Below are 14,564 nucleotides of genomic sequence, written 5' to 3' on the forward strand. Positions count from 1 at the left end.
CTAGCACTTTGGGAGACTGAGGCAGGAGGATCACTTGAGCTTAGGAATTCAAGACCCACCTGGGTGACATAGAAAGACCCTGTCTCTAAAAACATAAAAAAATTGAAATAAAATTTTTTTTAAAAAAAGAAGCTTAGCTATAGGCATGGTGGCTCATGTCTGTAATCCTAACACTTTGGGAGGCTGAGGCAGAAGGATTGCTTGAGTCCAGGAGGTAGAGGCTGAAGTGAGCGCTGATCACAACACTGCACTCTAGCCTGGGTGACAGAGACCCTGTCTCAAAAAGAAAAAAAAGTTCAACTTTGCCAGGCCCTCATTAGCAATGACTTTGGATGTCTTTGAGAAACTAGGAGGAAGATAAGATACTTCCTTTCTCAGGATTAATTTTATTTACATCCATGGAACTCATGGAATTCTGGTGTCTTTCAGAAGCTCTACAACTTTAGTTTGAAATTAGTTTGCATTGTGTCCTGATTATTTTAGCAAATGCTTACTGTATCTGAAAATCAGGTAGAGACTGACTCACCAAGAGACAAATTCCATGGGCAAAGGTCAGTGTTAAATCTGTGGGAGTTTTGTAACAATAAATGTTGCTTCTTTATACACTATCTTATCAATGTGGACATGAATAAGAAACAAAAACCCCTCTATACTTGATAACAGTATCAAGTAGTTTTGGTAGATGGGGTTGGGGGATGAAGTGCATCCTATGACGTAAGAGCTGTATAGGATCCTCCAAGAGGATCCTTATTTCCAGGATCCTCCTAGAAAAAGCCAGGACCTTGAGAATGATGGCAGCTAATTTATGATAGAGAGAAGGAGAAGTAAAGACTGAGCTAAAGAGAGATAGTATATGGAAAAGTGTTCAGAGCTATGCACTTGTAAGTTGTTATTGCCATTATTACAGGAGTCAGAATACCTGGACTAAGTCACCAGATGTATCTTATGCCTTTAAGAAAGTCACTTCCATTGGAAACACCATTGATTTGTAAAATAAAGGGTTGCTGTCTTTGTCTGTTTTCTGTTGCTATAGTAGAATACCACAGACTGGATAATTTATAAAGAAAAGAAGCTTCACTCACAGTTCTGGATGCTGGTAAGTCCAAGAGCATGGCACTGTCATCTGGCAAGACCTTTCTTGCTGTGTCATAACTGCAGAAAACATCACATAATGAGAGGGCAAGAGCAAAAGAGTCACAAAGCTTGCTTTTTTAACAAAGCCACTCCTGCAGTAACAAACCTATTCTTGTGGTAGTGGCATCAATCCATTCATGAGAGTAGATCTCTCATTAATTCATTAATCCATTTACAAGGAAGAGCTGACATTAATCCATTCACATAGGCAGAGGAATTAGTTTTCCAAAACATGAACTTTTGGGAAATACATTCAAAGCATAGCAATTGGTGTACACTTATGTTTTTAAAGTTCTATAATTCTATGACCTGAGAATGTGCAATATTTCTAAGAGATGCTGGAGTGCTTAAGAACATTTGAAAAATATAATTCTGATATTTGCTATTTAAGAAGAGTTTATAGCCATTTGAGTTTTTTTAAAAATAGATGCTCTTACATATTTGCACTTACATGTTTCTTTTGCTTTTAGTGGAACTAATCAATTGGCTCATAAGACTTTAGTGAATTAGGAAAATGCTTCTCCATTAGCTTGGCAAAAGGACTGTGTGTGTGTGTGTGTGTGTGTGTGTGTGTGTTCTCTCTTTGCAATCATGGCATTGCTTCCATTGGATAGATAAAACCAAATTATTCTTCTTTGGGCTCTTGATCTGATAAGTGGAGGTGCTATAGTCAATAATATCATTTGATTTTCTCCCAAATAGTTTTCAACTTCTACCTGAAGTGAACATAAAAATGTTAAATTGTTTGAATGGCTATACGAGATAAATACAAGTATGAAGAAAAGTAGATTTCAGGGGCAGACAGAAAATTTGGTCAATTTCCAGGAAAACATGCTGGGAGAAGATTATTTCAACCATTTAAAATATAATGGGCACCAGAGATCGTATAGAATCACTTGTTAGAGGTGTGTCTTGGTGTCTTGTATATTCAAAAATATCCTAGTACATATGCAACTTGATACTGATTTTAAAGATTTCTTGAATAAGATAACTAGCATAGGCAAGACAGTGACCCCATTTCTACATAAAATAAAAAAGTTAGTTGTGTGTATTAGTCTATTCTCACACTGCTATAAAGAAATACCTGAGACTGGGTAATTTATAAAGAAAAGAGGCACTACAGGAAGCATAGTAGCTTTTGTTTCTAGGGAGGCCTCGGGAAACTTATAATCATGGCAGAGGGCAAAGGGGAAGCAGGCATCTTCACATTGCTGGAGCTGGAAGAAGAGAGAGAGATGGGAGGTGCTACACACTTCTAAACAACCAGATATCATGAGAACTCTATCATGAGAAGATCACTAGGGTGATGGTGCTAAACCATTCATGAGAACTCTGCCCCATGATCCAATCACCTCCCTCTAGGCCCCACCTCCAACACTGGGGATTACAATTTGACATGAGATTTGGGTGGAGACACAGATCCAAACCACATCAGTGTGTGTGGTGGTGCACATCTGTAGTCCCAGCAACTCAGGAGGCTGAGGTTGGAGGACTGCTTGAGTTAAGGAGGTTGAGGCTGTAAGTGAGCACTGCACTCCAGTCTGGGTGACAGAGTGAGGCCCTAATTGCAAAAACAAAACAAAACAAAAACAAAAAACCCACAACAAACAAACAAAAACAGCAAAACCTTAGTAAAATGGATAGGAATCTCAAGGGATGTGAGTTAACTATTTGTGACTGCTGCAATAGGAATGTTTACTAATATTTCCTAACTGTTTACTATGGATCAGGCAGTGAAATACTTTGTAACAGGAAGTTGCTCGGGACTATACAGCTCATAAATGGCAGAACAACTGCTATGATTTGAATGTCTCCTCCAAAACTCATTTTGAAATTGAGTTGTCATTATGATGGTATTATGAGCTGAGACCATTAAGAGGTGATTAAGCCATGAGGGGTTATCCCTCATAAATAGTTTAATGTTGCTGTCATGAGAGTTGGTTTGTTACTGTGAAAGTGGATTGTTCTAAAAGTGAGTTTGGTCCTCTCTGTCTCTCACTCCCATCTTCGCTCGCCCTTCTGTCTTCTTCCATAAAAGATCACAGCCTGAAGGCCCTCATAAGATATGAGCCCCTTGATCTTGGACTTCCCAGCCCCCAGAACTATAAGAAATATATTTCTTTTCTTTATAAATTACCCTGTATATGGTATTCTGTTATAGCAACACAAAACAGACTAAGATGGAAAATTGCTACTGAGAGTGGGACTGTTGCTAAAACAAATACTTGAAACTGTGGAATTGACTTTGGAACTGGGTAATGGGTAGAGCTTGGAAGAATTTGGAGGAGCAGTCTAGAAAAAAACCTAGAGTGTCATGAATAGAACAGTAAGAACAATTCTAGTGAGGGCTCAGAGGAAGACCCCAGAAATAAGGACAGCCTAAATCTTCTTTTTTTCATTTTCTTTAAATAAAAAAAAAATAGAGATAGGGTCTTGCTATATTGACCAGGCTGGTCTTGAACTCCTGGCCTTAAGTAATCCTCCAATCTCGGCCTCCCAAAATGCTGGGATTACAGGCATGAGCCACCATGTCCGGTGTAAATCTTCTTAAGTTGTTGTGATGACAGAATGGGTAGAAATATGGATAGTAAAGGTCATTCTGGTAAGGTCTCCCATGAAAATGAGAAACAAGATATTGAAAACTGGAGCAAAGGCCATTCTTGTTATACAGTTGCACAGAAATTGGTGGAATTTTGTCCAACCTGAGGGCTTTATGGAAAACATAATTTAAGAACAATAAACTTGATATTGGGTGGAAGAAATTCCTAAGCAAAATATTGAGGGAGCTGTGTGGCTACTCTTAACTGCATACAGTAAGATGCAAGAGGAAAGAAAGGACTTAAAGATGAGATTTATAATTAAAAGATAATCAGAACTAAAATATTTTTTTAAAAACTTCAGGCTGACCTTGTAAAGAATTTTAAAAGTGTGTTCAGGAGAGTGAACCAAGGATTTGGCAAGTAACTGTTTGCTAAGGTGATTAGTACATACAGAAGGGATCGTTAAGACAAAGAGAGAATGACTCCAAAGGCACTTCAGATATCTTGAAGGCTGCCCCTACCATCACAGGCTCAGAGCTCTTGGAGGGCAGACTGTCTTCAGGGTATAGTTTCAGAGCACCCTCTATTGGCTTGCTGCCCAGAGCCACCTTGGGTCTCTACTCCCCACATTCTGCAAGAGAGAGTAGAAAAGGCTTAAAGTGCAAGATAAAAGAAAAGACTTAAAGACAAGATTTATACTTAAAAGAGAATCAGAACTAAAAGATTTTTTTAAAACTTCAGGCTGACTTTGTAAAGCTGCTCCTCAGCTGCTCCGGCTGTAACTCAAGCAGGACCAGGTGAGGTTCAATCCATGGCTCCAAAAGGTACAAGCTGTAAACTTTGGTGGTATTTACATGATGCTAATTCTGCAGGTGCACAGAATGCAACAGCTGTGGGGACATGGCTTTCTCCACCTATATTTCAAAGCACATTGCAGACAACCTGGGAAGCCAGGCAGAGACTTGTCACAAGGGTAGCACCATCACAGAGACCCCCTACTAGGGCAATACTGAATGAACAGACATGTGGAGTTGGAGCTACAAGAGAGTCCTCACTAGAGAAATTCTGGGTGGATGCATGGGAGTGGAGCCACTCCTGAGGCCCCAGAACTGTAGAGCTACCAGCTTGCAACACTAGCCTGGGAGAGCTGCAGGAACAAGACTCCAACCCTAGAGAGCTGTAGCACAGGCTGAGCCCAGCAAAGCCATCGGGTGGGGCTGCCCAAGACACTGGGAGGCCTAACCTCAACCCCACTGTGCCCAGGTTGCAGGACAAAGGGTCAAATAAAATTATTCTCCAGCTTTAAGACTTAACGTTGTTTTCACTGTTAAGTTTTAGATTTTCTGTGAACCAGTTACCTCTTTCTTGCCCATTTCCCCCTTTTGGAAAAGGAATGTCTATTCTACGCCTGTCCCAACATTGCATCTTGGAAGCATGTAACTTATTGATTTCATAGGCTCACAGATAGAGAGGCATTTGCCTCAGGATGAATCGTGCTTTGACTCTCACCTATATCTGATTTTGATGAGACTCTGGATTTTGAACTTTTAAGCTGGAACTGGAACAAGTTAAAACCTTTTGGGGCTATTGGGATGGAACGAAGCCATATTGTATGAGTTTTGGTGGAGCAGAATGGTGGTTTGAATGTCCTCTCCAAAATCATGTTGAAATGTAATGGCTGCTGTGACAGTATTAAGAGGTAGGACAAGTAAGAGTTGATTAGGCCATGAGGGCTCTGACCTCATAAATGGGTTAATGTCATTATAGGAGGAATGTGTTCATTATCACTACTGCAGAATGTTATAAAAGAGAGTTCTGGGACGGGCGCGGTGGCTCACGCCTATAATCCCAGCACTTTGGGAGGCCGAGGCGGGCAGATCACGAGGTCAAGAGATTGAGACCATCCTGGACAACACGGTGAAACCCTGTCTCTACTAAAAATACAAAAAATTAGCCAGGCATGGTGGCGGGTGCCTGTAGTCCCAGCTACTCGGGAGGCTGAGGCAGGAAAATCGCTTGAACCTGGGAGGCAGAGGTTGCATCCTGGTGAGCCGGGATCTCACCACTGCACTCCAGCCTGGTGACAGACTGAGACTCCGTCTCAAAAAATAAAAATGAAATTTAAAATAAAATAAAAATTAAAAAGTGAGTTCAGGCTGGGTGTGGTGGCTCATGCCTGTAATCCCAGCACTTTGGGAGGTCAAGGTGGGAGGATAACAAGGTCAGGAGATCAAGACTTTCCTTGCTAACATGGTGAAACCCCGTCTCTACTAAAAATACAAAAAATTAGCCAGGCCTGGTGGCAGGTGCCATAGTCCCAGCTACTCGGGAGGCTGGGGTGGGAGAATTGCTTGAACCCAGGAGATGGAGGTTGCAATGAGCCGAGCTCGCACCACTGCACTCAAGCCTGGGAGACAGATCAAGACTCTGTCTCAAAAAATTAAATAAATAAATAAATAAATAAATAATAAAAATAAAATAAAATAAAGTGAGTTTGGCCCTCTCTGTCTCTGTCTCTTGCTCTCACCCTTGCTTGTCCTTCCACCTCCTGCCATTGGATGACACACCTTGAAGGCCCTTGCCAAATTCAGGCCTCCTTGACCTTGAACTTCCCAGCATCCAGAATGATAAAAAATCAGTTTGCTTTATTTATACGGTACCCAGTCTTGAACCAAGCACAGTGGCTTGTGCCTGTAATTCCAGCACGTTGCGGGGAGCAAGGTGGAAGGATCACTTGAGCCTTGGAGTTTGAGGCTGCATTGAGCCATGATCACATCACTGCACTTCAGAGGGGATGACATATTGAGAACCTGTCTCAAAAAAGCAAAAAAAAAAGAGAGAGAGAAAGAAAGTAAAAAAGGACCCACTCTGGGATTCCATTACAGCAACACAAAACAGACTAAGACAGCCATGATTGAAATCTGGGCAACATGACTCTGGGTCACAGTACTCTAATGCTATACTTAACTATAGACTCTTGCTGCTTCTGTGCTGCAGTGCTTTCACTTTAGCAACTTGGCAAAAAATGTACTGTTTTGTCTATTTAAATCAGGTGTAAATCTCATCATCAAGAATATGTGACTTGGCTGGGTGCAGTGGCTCTTGCCTGTAATCCCAGCACTTTGGGAGGCCGAGGTGGGGAGATCACTCAAGGTCAGGAGTTCAAGACCAGCCTGGCCAACATGGTAAAACCTCATCTCTACTAAAAATACGATAATTAGCCAGGCATGGGGGCATGTGCCTGTAGTCCCAGCTACTCAGGAGGCGGAGGTAGGAGAATCGCTTGAACCCGGGAGGAGGAGGTTGCAGTGAACCGAGACGTGCTACTGCACTCTAGCCTGGGAGACAGAGCAAGACTCTATCTAAAAAATAAAAAAAATAAAAAAAAAAGAATATGTGACTTAATTGAATATTATTATTATTATTTATCTTTTAGAAACAAGGTCTCACTCTGTGACCTAGGCTGGAGTACAGTAGCACAATCATAGCTCACTAAGCCTTGAATTCCTGGGCTTGAGTGATCCTCCCACCTTGACCTCCCAAAGAGTTGGGATTATAGGCATAAGCCACTGCAGCCTGGCCAATTATTGTTTTTTTAAGCCTCAGTGTTGCAAATTGATGAAACCAAACAAATCAAAGATGACAGGAAAGAAGTGTTAATTTATATCAATCGAAATCATATTTTCTACCCTCTGTCTTCACATTCTTTATACCATCCAAGCCAAAGAGAGTAATTGCCAGTGCTGGGTAATTTCATATAATAGAGAAGTGTAGCACAAATGCACTCTTGAATCGAAATTACAACCAAGTGGTTACATTTACATATTGATACTGCAGTAGAACTTATATAACAGGCTGGAATTTCCTTTCAAACATCTGTGACTCAGGGTAAACTATGGGAAGTTAGAAAAAAGTTATTTCCGTGTTTTCAAAATAGAGAAACAGAACGGTCTGTTGGATTTGCCTTTAGAACTGATACCACTTCCCAATCTCAACTAATCTCAACTATAAGAAAAAAACAAATTGGCTAGACATGGTGGCTCGTGCCTGTAATCCCAGCACTTTGGGAGGCTGAGGTGGGAGGTTTGTTTGAGCCCAGGAGGTCAAGCCTTCATTGAAATATTATCATGCCACTGCCCTCCAGCCTGGGTGACAAAGTGAGATTTTGTCTCTAACAAGAATAATAATAATAATAATAATAAATGAATGAAATAATTCATGATTAAAAATTGCTTCAGGAGGAAATTGGGTGAAGGGCACAAAGGACCACTCTGTATTATCTTTGCAACTTCCTGTGAATCTATAATTATTCCAAAATAAAAAGTTTTAAAAAGATTTCCTTCAGTAAGGGAAGTGGGCTTTTCACATTGGAAAGAATTACTGCTATATTCTAGAATTTACTAGAAGAATAAAGGAAGGGATGTCTGTAGTCAGACTTTTGTCATTTTCTTTTTTTTTGAGACAGAGTCTCACTCTGTTGCCCAGGCTGTTGTGCAGTGTCAGGATCTCGGCTCACTGCAATGACCAACTCCTGGGTTCAAGCAATTCTGCCTCAGCCTCCCGAGTAGCTGGGATTACAGGCGCACGCCACCATGCCTGGCTAATTTTTTGTATTTTTAGTAGAGACGGGGTTTCACTGTGTTAACCAGAATGGTCTCAGTCTCCTGACCTCATGATCTGCCCACCTCAGCCTCCCAAAGTGCTAGGATTACAGGTGTGAACCACCATGCCTGGCCAACTTTTGTCATTTTCAAAGAGTGAATTTACTGTCCTTGGAGGGTCACTTCTTCCAAATCAGTGGCAGTGAGTAGGAAAAAAGTGTCAGGGTGCTCCATCAAAAGTATGCTCCCTTTTCCAACTCAAGACTTGAAATCAGAAGCAATAATCAAGGAGTACCAACTATATATTTTGGTGTTCCTTAAACATTTTCTCTTAGTGACAGAAATAATACCTGTTCATGGCCTGGTGTGGTGGCTCATGCCTGTAATCCCAGCACTTTGGGAGGCCAGTGCAGGCAGATCCCTTGAGTCCAGGAGTTTGAGACCAGCCTTGGTAAAATGGCAGAATCCTGTCTCTACAAAAAATTCGCCGGGTATAGTGACACAAACCTGAAGTCCCAGGTACTCAGGAGGCTGAGATGGGAGGATCACTTGAGCCTTGGAGGTTGAGGCTGCAGTGAGCTGAGATCACACCACTGCATTCCAGCCTGGGCAACACAGCAAGACCCTGTCTCAAAAAAAAAAAAAAAAAAAAAAAGAAAAAAAAAGAAAAAAAAGAAAAGGAAAGGAAAGAAAAAGAAAAAAAAAGAGATAATATGTGTTCATTATATGAAAATTTGGTGAATATTGAAAATTATAAATTAATCCAATTTATCCATAATTTGAAACTGAGCAATAACTAATGTTGATATTTTGGTATATCTTTTCAGTTATTATTGCTATATAAATGTTTTTGTATAAAATTGGCATTAAAACTTGTTTTCTTTACCTCTCTTTGAAAGGCACATACTTCATTTTCATTTTGTGAGTTTACCTTTACATTTAGTGAGTTTTTCTCAAATAAAAAAATAATATTGTGACTGATTATGCCCCTATTACTGTGCACTACTACAGACTTATAAACACTCTACACCTAGGCTATACTAAATTTATACAAATATTTCTTACTTCAATAATAAATGAAGGTGAGCTTACTGTAATTTTTTTTTTTTTTTTTTTTTTTTTTGAGACAGAGTCTTGCTCTGTCGCTCAGGCTGGAGTGCAGTGACATGATCTCGACTCACTGCAACCTCTACCTCCTGGGTTCACTCCATTCTCCTGCCTCAGCCTCCCGAGTAGCTGGAACTACAGGCACCCGCCACAGTGCCCAGCTAATTTTTTGTCTTTTTGGTAGAGATGGGGTTTCACCATGTTAGCCAGGATGGTCTCGATCTCCTGACCTTGTGATCCACCCTCCTCAGCCTCCTGAAGTGCTGGGGTTACAGGCGTGAGCCACTGCACCTGGCCTACTGTAACTTTTTTACTTTGTATACTTTTAAATTATTTTGTAACTTTTTGACTCTTTCGTAATAACACTTAGCTTAAAATGCAGGCACACTGTACAGCTGTATAAAAATATTTTCTTGCAGGCACGGTGGCTCACGCCTGTAATCCCAGCGCTTTGGGAGGCTGAGGCGAGCGGATCACGAGGTCAGGAGATCCAGATCATCCTGGCTAACACAATAAAACCCCATCTCTACTAAAACTACAAAAAATTAGCTGGAGTGGTGGCACGTGCCTGTAGTCCCAGCTACTTGGGAGGTTGAGGCAGGAGAATTGCTTGAACCCAGGAGGCAAAGGTTGCAGTGAGCAGAGATCATGCCACTGCACTCCAGCCTAGGTGACAGAGCAATGCTCCATTAAAATATATATATATAAAAAATATGTATTTTTTTCTTTCTCTATATCTTCATTCTCAAAGCTTCTTTCAATTAAATTTTTTTTTGGCTTTGTAAATTTTTGTTAAAAACTTAGACACAAACACAAACAATAGCCTAGGCCTACACAGAGTCGGGGTCATCAATATCACTGTCTCCCTCCTTCACATCTTGCCATCTATACTGGAGGGCAATAACACTCAAGGAGCTGTCACTTCCTATGATGACCATGCTTTCTTCTGGAATACCTCCTGAAAGACCTGGCTGGGGCTGTTTTACAGTTAACTTTTTTCTTTTTATGAGTAGTAGGAGTATACTGTAAAATAACAATAAAAAGTATAGTGTAGCGAATATATAAACCAGCAACACAGTTGCTTATTATCATTGTCAAATATTATATACTGTATGTACCTAATTGTATTGCTATAGGTTTATACAACTGGCAGCACAGTGTTTGTTTACAGCAGCATTACTACAAACACTGTACTTCAGTGTTACCGTGTCACTGGGTGATAGGAGTTTTTCAGCTTCCTTGTAATCTATGGGATCACTGTGGAATATCTAGTTCATAGTTTATTGAAACATTGTTATGTGACACATGACTGCATAAGACGGAGTTCCTTGGCCTCGGTATCACAAAGGCAGAGAAGATGCCATCGCTTTCAGAACTTTCTTGTAACCATATTAACATTAGTATGTTTTTGCATTTTCCAAAACTGTATTAGCCCAATACACTAGCACTGTATTACTGGGTTCTAGAGAAACCCAAATGAGTAAGACTGTGGAAAGAGAGAGGAAAGAATGGTTTCCTGAGGTTTAGGACTTTAGAATTCTCATGGAAAGGACCGTATTCCTCAGTGTTTCTCAAGCTTTAATGTGCTTTTAAATTACATAGGACCTTTTAATTTTTTTACTATTGCTGTTTTATGGTGTGATTAACATTTGTATACCGAACTTAGTCTGCATCTTATTTTTTCACTCAATAATGTGCCACGCAGATCTTAACACATCTATCTCTTTCCGTACCAATACAATAATAATCTTAGAATATGTTTTCATAATTTGTTGTGCAGGCCCCTCCTATTTTTGTTCAACTAAAAAAGTATTTGTTCTACTTGCCCTTTACTCTTTCATATATGGTTTATCTCATTTTTCAGCTTTATTGAGGTATAATTGACAAATAAAATTGTATATATTTAAGGTATAACCCAAAAAGTAACTGAGACAAGGGTCAATCAGTTTAGAAGTTTATTTTGCAAAGGTGAAGGACATGCCCATGACACAGTCTCAAGAGATCCTGAGAACATCTGCCCAAGGTGGCCAGGCTACAGCTTGGTTTCATACATTTTAGAAAGATATAAGACATCAATCAATACCTGTTAGCTGCGCGCTGGTTTGGGCCAGAAAGTACACACAACTCTAAGCAAAGGGGAGCAGAGTACCTTCCAGGTCATAGGTGGATTCAAAGATTTTCTGATTGGCAATTGGTTAAAGCGGTTTATCTAAAAGACCTAGAATCCATAGAAGAAAGGGTCTGGGTTAAGATAAGGGGCTGTGGAAACCAAGATTCTTATTATGCAGATGAAGCCCCCAGGTAGAAGGCTTCATAAAGAATAGACTGTAAATGTTTCCTATCAGACTTCAAAAGGTGCCAGACTCTTAGTTATTAATAATTCTCTCCTGTATCAGGAAAAAGACCCAGAAAGAGAAAAGAATTCTTTACAGATGTAAATTTTTTCCCACAAGAGACAGCTTTGCAGGGCCATTTCAAAATATGTCAAAGAAAGATATTTTAGAATAAAATACTTTGAGTTCTTCCAGCTGTGCATAGGCTGCAGCAACCCAGAAACCAGCGCCGACGTGAGGGAAGTCGCAGCCGTAGCCCGCGCCGGTGACCGCGCCAGGAACTGTTTAATATTTTTAATTTTTAGTAGAGATGGAGTATCTCTATGTTGCCTAGGCAGGTCTTGATCCCCTGGCCTCAAGTGATCTTCCCTCCTCAGCCTCCCAAAACGTTGGGATTATAGATGTGAGTCACAGCCCCCAGCCCCAAGGTTAACTTTGGAACCCCTTGGCCTAGAGGAGGAGTCCATTGCGTTGGTTGGGGGGCTTAGAATTTTATTTTTGGTTTACAAAGGTATACAATATATTTGATATACATATATATTGTGAAATGGTTACCACAATCAAGTTAATTAACACATCAATTGTTTGTCATAGTTACCCACCCGCTTCTTTTTAATAAGAACATTGAAGATCTATTCCTTTAGCAAATATTGAGTATATAATACAATATTGGCCAGGGGCTTTGAGTCTGCCTTTCTGACAAGTTTTGTGGAGTGCTCTGAGTAGCAGGGTTATTTGACTATTAGGAAAGACAACAGTTTGAGGTAACAATAATTTAGGAGACTCTATCAAGGGCAGAAAGAGACCATGAAGGTAACTAGCATTGGCCCAGGAAGGACTGCCTGATTCTCCAGCAATTTTGCTTATGGAAATCTGCATTTTCTTGGTCTGGATAGTCAGCTGCAGCTCCTCACTGGTTTGTAATAGCATACTATCTTCCTAAGAGGGAATATGATGGAGTAAATACATCACAAGTTTTAGGATCCAACACGTGGATACAAATCTTAGTGCTCTTGGGCAAGATCTTTTAACCTCTTCAGTTACTTCATCTGTTGGGTGAATAAAATAAAGTCTTCCATACAGGGCTACTGAGAAGATTACACAAGCACTTGGCAGAGTGCCTGACTCATAATAAATGCAAAGGTCTAGAGTTGTTATCTTTACTATTATTAATATATACATTGGTCATTTCCCTCTCATGGAAACAATGACAAATTTATTTCAGAAAGTTGTTCTTGAACAATATGAGAAATACCTTCTGTTTGGGGAGACAAGATAGTAAATTTCCAAACACATGCTGGATGGTCCTTTTTCTTTTCAATGTCTTATTTCTGAAAGACGTAGTAGGGGAGGGGCAGACTCAGAGAGAAGTGTGTTGACTTACTGATTCTCAGGAGCTTTGTTTCGAGTGACTGCAGACATTGCTTCCTAACCCAGTGAATGTACAGACCACTGATACAACTCCCTCCAGTAATTGAACCCCAAACAAACAATACCATTCTTCCACTTTCTTTTCTTAGCTAAACACCTTTGACATATACTGATTATTTAAACCTTCCTAGACTTTCAGTTCTGTCTTTCTTTTTTCCTTCATTAGCTCTTGTTTACTTCCTTCTGTCTTTGTTGCTTTTTGCTATTCACAAATGGGGTTGGGTTGGGTGGTAAGAATCTTTTTACTTAAAATGATTTTGCGATAACTCCAAATATGAGAGAACAGGAAAGTGAACCAATAATTTTTTTTTTTTTTTGAGACAGTTTCACTCTGTTACCCAGGCTGGAATGCAGTGGTGTGATCTTGGCTCACTGCAACCTCTGCCTCCTGGGTTCAAGTGATTCTCCTGTCTCAGCCTCCTGAGTAGCTGGGATTACAGGGGTGCACCACCCCACCCAGCTAATTTTGTATTTTTATTAGAGACAGGGTTTCACCATGTTGGCCAGGCTGGTCTCCAACTTCTGACCTCAAGTGATCTGCCTGCCTTGGCTTCCCAAAGTGCTGGGATTAATTATCATTAGTTATTTCCATGCCCGGCCAACCAATTATTTTTAATAGATTTAAAAAAAGAAATTTGGAAAAGTATGCTACTTCTCTGAAGTCACACAGCTCATAAATGACAGAGGCAAGATACGAACTTAAGTTTTTCTAACCTCATAGCTCATGTTCTTTCAAGTATGCCATGCTTATTGTCAAATCTGGGAGATAAAACAAGCACACAGACTAATATAATTCAAGCTAAAGTGGGTTATAGTGACTTAAGTACTCAAAGGGAAATCCCAGCACCTCTTCTCAGAATTAGGAAGAGCCAAGTTTCAGTGGAAAATACCACAGAGATAAAGCTAGAAAGGACAGGTTGGGGCCAGATTATAGAAGGTTATGCCAGGTGAGCATGAACATATAATTCAGTAAACAACTAGAAACTGTTGTAAGTGCTTAGCCAACAAGTGACTTAATCAGAGCTAAATTTTAGGAAAATGGATTCAACAATAGTATGTTGGATGGATTAGGGCAGGGAAAAGCAGAAAGCTCTATTTGGTGCCATGAAGGATACACAGATCAATCAACCTTGTGTTCTACATGTAAGATTCTCATTACACAGTAACTTTTTACACACAAAGAAAACTTCAATGAAAGGTAGAATTTAATAAATGTCATTGAAATATACAAAATGTCTTCGTAGTTGAAGGTTGAGGTGGCAAAAACAATCTGTTTTTAGTTAGTGTAGAAGGATAGATTTGTTAGGCAGTTATTGTCAGCATGAAAATTTTGAAAAGCTAGGTCTGATTTCATGGACATTTAAACTTTCTTGAAATTTATATTTCAGCTCATATGTAGACCCAAACAATTAGCTCAC

Source organism: Papio anubis, chromosome 2 (assembly GCF_008728515.1).
Source record: "Papio anubis isolate 15944 chromosome 2, Panubis1.0, whole genome shotgun sequence".
Lineage (NCBI taxonomy): Eukaryota > Metazoa > Chordata > Mammalia > Primates > Cercopithecidae > Papio > Papio anubis.